Source organism: Chenopodium album, chromosome 19 (genome assembly GCF_948465745.1).
Source record: "Chenopodium album chromosome 19, dcCheAlbu1.1, whole genome shotgun sequence".
NCBI lineage: Eukaryota > Viridiplantae > Streptophyta > Magnoliopsida > Caryophyllales > Amaranthaceae > Chenopodium > Chenopodium album.
Window position 1 is genome coordinate 15227127 of NC_137852.1, and position 7753 is coordinate 15234879.

Sequence of the window (7753 nt, forward strand, 5' to 3'; positions counted from 1 at the left end):
GTTTTTTAACATGTTTTTGAAGTGCATATATGTACTCCAATTAAAGTACTACTTTTATCATGATTCATCTATGTGTTGAGTATGGAGTTGAGATGTATTATGTCAATTTCTTGAATCCATGATATGCAATACTCGTATTGAGAAGCTTTGTTCATAAATCAATATGATTGATTTCATTACTTTATTATTCTCGGTTTAACATGCATGTGTGAAATTTATAAATTCTCAAACTTGTTGAGTTTCGTGAAGGGAAATTATGTGATAATTTTTCTGTAAGGATATTATATGACTTTCTCTTTGGAGAATTTTCGAGTAAAGTATTTTGGGAATATATTTAGACTACTATTTTTCCAATTTTTTTATGGTGGTTTATTGTTACTGCCTATAACTCTTTATTGTGTTATAAATTCTTTATGAATAAAGCATGACTGAATTTCATACGTTGGCATGAGAATTAATATTTTGAAGTATTGTTGAATTTTTATATATCTTTGATTAATTTAATGTTTCAAAGATCTATCTTTAATTTATTCCCCTGTCCACCTTATATATTACACCCAAGTCCTATGACATAGTTATGAGTTTTTCCTCAATCATGTATTTGACTATGTTTTATTTTGGGATTTGGACCTTGTGTTTCCATGTGGGGGTTATAAGTTTTAGAACTTATAAAATTTCTAAATAAGGAGTTTATGTCATTACATACCCCATATGAATTTTGGAGGGAGTTTCATTCATTGAGAATGTTGGTTTTAGGCGCACTGCTAAGGGCTTTGATCTGAATCGGACTTTGTTGTCCAATGTGGGGGAAGTAATAAAGAATTAGTGTTGGACTCAAAGTCTAGGCTCAGTTTTTGCTTGGTAATTGCATTTTAGTTCATAACTTTTTATGCGAGTCTTGGAGTAATTTTATCCTGAGCCTGATTGATCCTTTATATAGATAATTTGTCTTTGAGTATAATTGAGTGTTAATTACTAATATGTTTCAAGTGGTTGGATATTCACAATGGGAAACTAATTAAGTCTTTCTTTCTATTTTTGTTAGTGGTGGATATTTGAATATAGTAGGAATGAGAGGCATTAATGTTGGAATTTTCTATTGTTTAATGCAAAGCCTGAAAGTGATTAATAGTACTAAAGATGGTTTTTGATGATGTTTGCCTTACAAATTTGTTTTTGTATCTCTATGTCTTTAGAGTATCTACTTTAAATCAATGGAATATCATGAGTGATTGTTTCCATGGAAGAAGTCATTGAATATTAGTTAGATTATGTCTAACCATGTGTAGAATATTACAATCTTTTTCCTGGGATTGCTTATTATGTAAGTGGATTAAGCAGGTATACTCTTAACTCGAGCAATGATTATTAGGTCGATGTGAGGAGGTTGCATAGATACTTGAAAAGTACACAAGATTAGAGTTTGCACAAATGCATGTTTCCATGTATCTTGGAGTTCGACGATGAGTTCAAACTCAAGCGGTTATGTCTACTCCACTAAGTGGTGGAGTTATGTTGTGGAAATTGTGCAAAACAACCTTGTTTTGCTATGTTTGTTTTGGAATAATCTAAATTTATTGCTTTTGAATTGACAGATTATGAGGCAAGATGGTCAAGGGTATATGGCTCTTATGAGCACATGTGCTTGCAAATGTTCCATTGAAGGAGAATTCCTTGTGATTTGCAAGTCGTGGTTACTTTTGATTGAACCATTCCTATAATGGTTGATGTCAAAGATGACTTGTCGAATGGGGTGATATCACTAGACTACATAAAGTCGATCTAAAAGAAATGTTACGGATCCGTTAACTAAAGGCCTTGTACAAAACTAGTTTTGGTAACACCGGAAGGGATGGGACTAAAAGCCCAAAGTATGAATTATAAGTAATTAACTCCTACTCATTATGAGTTCAAAGGGGAACGTTATGAAATAATTCGGAAGCACAAAATTTTATTTTTGTCCATCCCTAGATGTTTGATGTGTGCTTGCTACAAATGGAAAGAGGATGAGAAAATGGCTCTTAATGAACCCATATCCATATTTTTGGTGGTGTGATGTAGCTCACACTTGATGGGATTCACCTACTTAGGTGTGGAAGTGTGGCCGCTTCCTATGAGTATTGGGTGGGCTAATACTCTAGAGCACCTATGAGCATCCAGGCTGGACGTATGGCCAGTATAATGCGTCACCTTTATTCGTGGATTTTCATAATATTATACATGTTCAATTGTGTGGCTCAAAGTGACGGGTCCGTAACTTCCTATTAAGTTCAAGACGAAGGTCACTTGGTAGGTAAGGGATCATAGCTTGATGTCCACTATGTGTTAATTCAAGTCGCGAGACATTGACACTTATGCAATTGTTTTGTTTTGCCCAGAAATCATAATTTCTTCTTTTCTTTTTCCTTATCTTCATATCTGTGGGGGATTGTTGGAAATTCTTGATTAAAAAACATGAAAAGAGTGGTATTGAGGTGAGGTACATGTCCCACATTAAAAGAACCTAGACACTTGGTTGAACGAACGTAGACACCTTTGTGTTTGTAACGTATTCAGTCACTTGGCTAAATGAACCTAGACACCTTTGTGTTTGTGATGTATCTAGTCATCTGGTTGAATGAACCTAGACACATTCATATGATTACCATGAGTTGTTTTCCCTATAAATACCCTTGCTCTTATCAGTCATAAAAAAAAATAATAACCATCACCTTCTCTCTTCTCAAAATTGTTATACACGAGTTTAATCATTTCTGTTTTCTGGGCAAGTATTCTGAGTTCCAGTCGGGTTTGTGAGTGCACACAAATTCCGGCGCCGTGCTTATCCTGGAGGGCGACCGCTAGATGTCTACTGCACCGGGGTAGCGCAGAATCGTCTTTTAGGTCAGTGGTTTACCACGACGCGGCAATTGTCAATTGGTCTACACAACATTAAGATAAGTATTTTCGTTTAATTTGCTTATCTACTCACAATATGTTGCCATAAATGTCCGTGGTAGGCTTGAGGTCACGATATCGGTGCAAGTTTGGAACGAGTAAATTGACTGTTTAAAGGCATTCTGGATGGTTCCACCCACTCAATTGGACTCCCGGAGGGTATTAGGAACCACGGTAAAGATCTCGGCAATTTTTATAATCCACGCTTTTTAAGGAATTTTGAGGTTACGGGGCCCGGTGGCAAAAAGTCTTGAGACCCTAGGGGATACATCTTAGGGTCATATAATGACGTTTGGAACCATATATGACCCTTATATGTTGAAACAAAATGTCTGTGGTAGGCTTGAGGTCGCGATATCGGTGCTAGTTTGGAACGGGTAAATTGACTGTTTAACGGCATATTGGATGGTTCCACCCATTCAATTGGACTCACGAAGGGTATTAGGAACCATGGTCAACATCTCGGCAATTTTTATTTCCGGGCGAAAAAAGGTCAAAAAATTCCAAAATTGAAGATCCACGCTTTTTGATGAATTTTGAGATTACGAGGCCCGGTGGCGAAAAGTATAGGGACCCTAGGGGATACATCTTAGGGTCATATAATGACGTTTGAAACCATATATGACCCTTATATGTTGCCATAAATGTCGGTGGTAGTCTTCAGGTCACGATATCGGTGCATGTTTGCACTAGTGGAAAAAAGGTCATCCGTAACTGGCAAAAAGGTCCTATCCGTAACGGGCAACGTCCGTAACATATGCGGCCGTTACGGATGGCCATTATTATTCGTAACGGGCACCGTCCGTTACAAATAAGTAGTTATTCGTAACGGGCACTTACAATGTCCGTTACGAATAAGTAGTTATTCGTGACGGGCGTTTCAGGTGCTCGTTACGAATAAGTACTTATTTGTAACGGACATTGTAAGTGCCCGTTACAAATAAGTAGTTATTCGTAACGGACATTGTAAGTGCCCGTTACGAATAACTGGTTATTTGTAACGGGTAATTACAATGTCCGTTACGAATAATCTCCGAATAAAACAAAAAAATTAGGGGCATATGTAACTAGCATTTCAAGTGCTAGTTACAAATACCCCTTTTCTTCGTTCCATTTACCACCCAAATTATTATATTCTAAAAGACTTATTATTCCTTGACAAACAACAATACTAATAACACCTGCATATTTGCAGTAAAATATCATGTAAATGCTAGATAAATCTTGTATTACACGCTGTACTACTACATGCTTTTTATACTCTTTTATATACACTTATGACTTCCTGTTAAAATTCTCAGCAAGTTCTACTTGACATCATTAGAACATCATGAATTTGATTAAAGATATCATGAAATTTAGCTACAAAATTGAAGTGTTATCACCCAATTAAAGGCTCAAAGAAGTGATAATGATCACCAAAGAAAGCCTCAATATCACATCTTCTGAAACATTATCGCGCACTTGAACTTCCTCGAGTGTTTCCATCTTTAGAAGTATCAGTATACTCTTCTTCACCTTGTTTTCACCTTGTTTTTCATTTGAGTGACTGATTGTCTCCAAACATCAATGGATTATCTGAGTGACTGGTTGTCTCCAAACATCAATGGATTACTAGTTGTCTCCAAACATCAATCACCACCTTCCCAGCGAATACTGCAGCACTGTCCCTAGCAATTAGCAGCAGCAGCATGGTCCTATATAACAAATTGAATCAATAATTCAATTAATTAATCCACATTTCTTGCTAATATCATGTATGAATTTTATAATAGATCCACAAAAACCGCATCTAAAACTCAGCCAACAGAAAACCCAAAATTCATGCTAAGATCCGATTATTGGCTAATTCATGTTTATATGTTCGTTGGTAGAAACTTGGCAATAAGACCTACTTCAATTACATGCTACTTATTTTATGACATGGGATATTGTATATATTATACACTTAATAGAATAGTTCTGGTAACAGTCACGTGGACCAAGGAAGCCTAGGCATTAGGTGTTCCAAGTTGGGATATTGTATATATTATACACTTAATACATTTTATTCTCATTCATGTTTAATTTAGGTTTAAGATTTTGCAAGTTGGATAAGATACAAGTTGAATCAGAATCGAGCAATAAACTATCAGGTTAATGTAGGATAAGTTTGAGGCTTTGTCCTTTTTTTCAGAATAGATCAGTAATATTTGGCTTAATTGTCATGAGACTCAAAATAGTCCTAAATATTTTTATTTCCATCCTCAGACAGATGATAATAAATTAATAATTCAATATCAAAACTGAAGCTATATAAAGTAGGTAATAGAATTGAAACTTCAAAATGAATTTTAGATCCATTTTGGTTGCATACAGTGAGGATCAAGTTTCATCTCAAGGTTTTATTTCCCCTCAGATAGTTATTTAATCATAAGGTTTTTTTTCTTTTTTGGAAGAATTGTTTAATCATAAGGTTTGATTATCATATTTGCGTGAAAATAGACCAATGTCAGTTTTGTCAAGTCCTATAAGGCAGACATCTGACAGTAATTCTTCTCTTACACAATACATGTACATATAAATAAGCAAAGAGGATCAAAATTATTATGATACCTGAACGAGTCCTCTAAGACAAAGCCGCCTTATAGTTGCAGAGTCATCAGATACATGGCGACATAAGGTTTCAACCATCTACTCTAATAAGCAATCATATCCGTCACTACAACATTAGAGGAAAAGTAACTGCATTAGTGGAGAATGAAAATCTCATACAATGTTGGCCATTGGGGACAGGGAGGGGGTTTAGGGAAAAAAGTTACTGTGGTGCAATGATTTTATATATGGAAATTTTTGCTCTACGATTTGAATGTCATTTGTGGATCTTAGAAGCTACATCATCTCTTACTTTGGTTAAGAGGGTTCGATATTCCCTATATATTTACATAAATCACTAAAAATATCCACAAGGCTTACAAAATCTTTAATAAAACAATTTTTCACATTGCTTGGTGATCCTTAAAGGTCTTCCCCCTTCTGATCTTTTTCTTTTATTTTCCTCTGCTAGTTAAGACACTCATTGTTAATTCAAAAGAAAGACGAGCCAAATTCCCTCTTTAGCATCAAATTTATATCTTGGTAGTAAATAAGCACTTAAAATAACAAAGGGAGTATGATTGATTGCCACAGTTTCAATCATAAAAACACAAATATTTGAGATTAAATCACTAATCAAATCATTATCTCTCTTCAATTGGGTGCATTTTAACTAGAATACCTAAACATTCAACCAGCTACTAGTATCGGCATTTTGATCACTACCCAAATTAAATCACAAAATTTGCAGCTAAACCTTAATTCAATTGCTTAAGAAAAATTAGCAATAATACCAAGAAATTAATGATATGAACAAGAATAAACTTACATAAGCACATGAAGATAACGTACTGAAGAGAAAATGCTGATTCCCTCTTCCTGTAACATACTGAAACAACAATCATAAGTAATTCATAGCATAATTTTTAATAATTACAATCATACTAGCAAAATTAATCAAAAATTAAAGCTAATTACGCCATAAGATTTCATCTTCTGCGTAACAAGACCACCAGAAAGTTCGATCTCCTGGCATCGTCCCACAACAACACGTTAAAAAACCCTTGGATCTATAAAGCAAATCAAAACTACCCAATGTCACCCCAAATGCCAAAAATGAATCAATACTAGTGGAACAATTATGACCCAAGAAAAGTTAATTAAAGGTACTCAAAATTATGAACCCAGAAAAATTAATTAAAACCCATAAAAACACAACATTTGGCAAAAACCCAGAAAATAATTTACAGCACTTCTTTGAATTTCTGGTATCAATTTGCCAGATGTTGGCAAAATTGCATACTCACAACAAGATTTAATCAACTCCAAACAATAAAATAAAAAAATAAAATAAAAAAAAATTAAAATGAAATCGCAAAAGCTCAAAAAATAAAAAAGAACTAAATCAAATCAAAAATCAAAAAAAGGGGAAATTACCAAATACGGCTAAGCACCATTAGCGAAGCTCTCTAATGAAAATTTCGTGGAGTTTGGCGTAGAATTGTACACAAGAGAGAGGCAATTGGAGGTGAAAATGAAGAGAGCTTCAACAATGGTTGTAGGAGAGAGAAGATGGAGGTAAGGAGAGTGATGTAAAATAAAATTCGCCATTGAAGAAGCAGATCTATGAGGAGGAAGAGAGAGAGAGAGAGAGAAAGAGAGAGAGAGAGAGAGAGAGAGAGTGACTGAGTGTGAAATGAGAGAAAAGAGGTGTATAACGGCTAGGTAAACCCTAATAAAAAGCCAAAGCCAAGTAATGGGCTCCTCTCATCATTTGGGCCACGCTCAACCAATTGTATCGGGCTCAATATGCCCGTTACATGTAATATAATATCCGCATCGGGCAAATGATGACGGTTACAACTAAATAAGTATTTGTAACGGGCAAAATAGTGTCTGTTACGAATAATTAAGTATTTGTAACGGACACTAATTTGCCCGTTACGAATGACTAATTATTCGTAACGGACACTATTTTGCCTGTTACGAATATATTTAATGTAACGGGCATAGATTTGCACGTTACGAATAACCTGTTACGAATGAGATTTTTTCCACTAGTGTTGGAACAGGTAAATTGACTGTTTAAAGGCATATAGGATGGTTCCACCCACTCAATTGAATTCCCGGAGGGTATAAAGAACCATGGTAAACATCTCGGCAAATTTTATTTCCGGGCGAAAAAAGGTCAAAAAATTCCAAAATTAAAGGCTATAATCCACGCTTTTTGAGGAATTTTAAG

At 35.0% G+C, this 7753-nt stretch overlaps 1 long non-coding RNA gene across 1 annotated transcript; it reads right to left on the bottom strand.

The window, feature by feature from the left end:
• Positions 1–4180: 4180 nt before the first annotated feature.
• LOC145595863 (uncharacterized) lies at positions 4181–7314 on the bottom strand. Its single transcript, XR_014103026.1, has 4 exons — positions 6949–7314; positions 6341–6400; positions 5533–5638; positions 4181–4634 (listed from the first exon to the last, which is right to left on the bottom strand). It is a non-coding gene; the product is annotated as an uncharacterized LOC145595863 (long non-coding RNA).
• Positions 7315–7753: the final 439 nt, after the last annotated feature.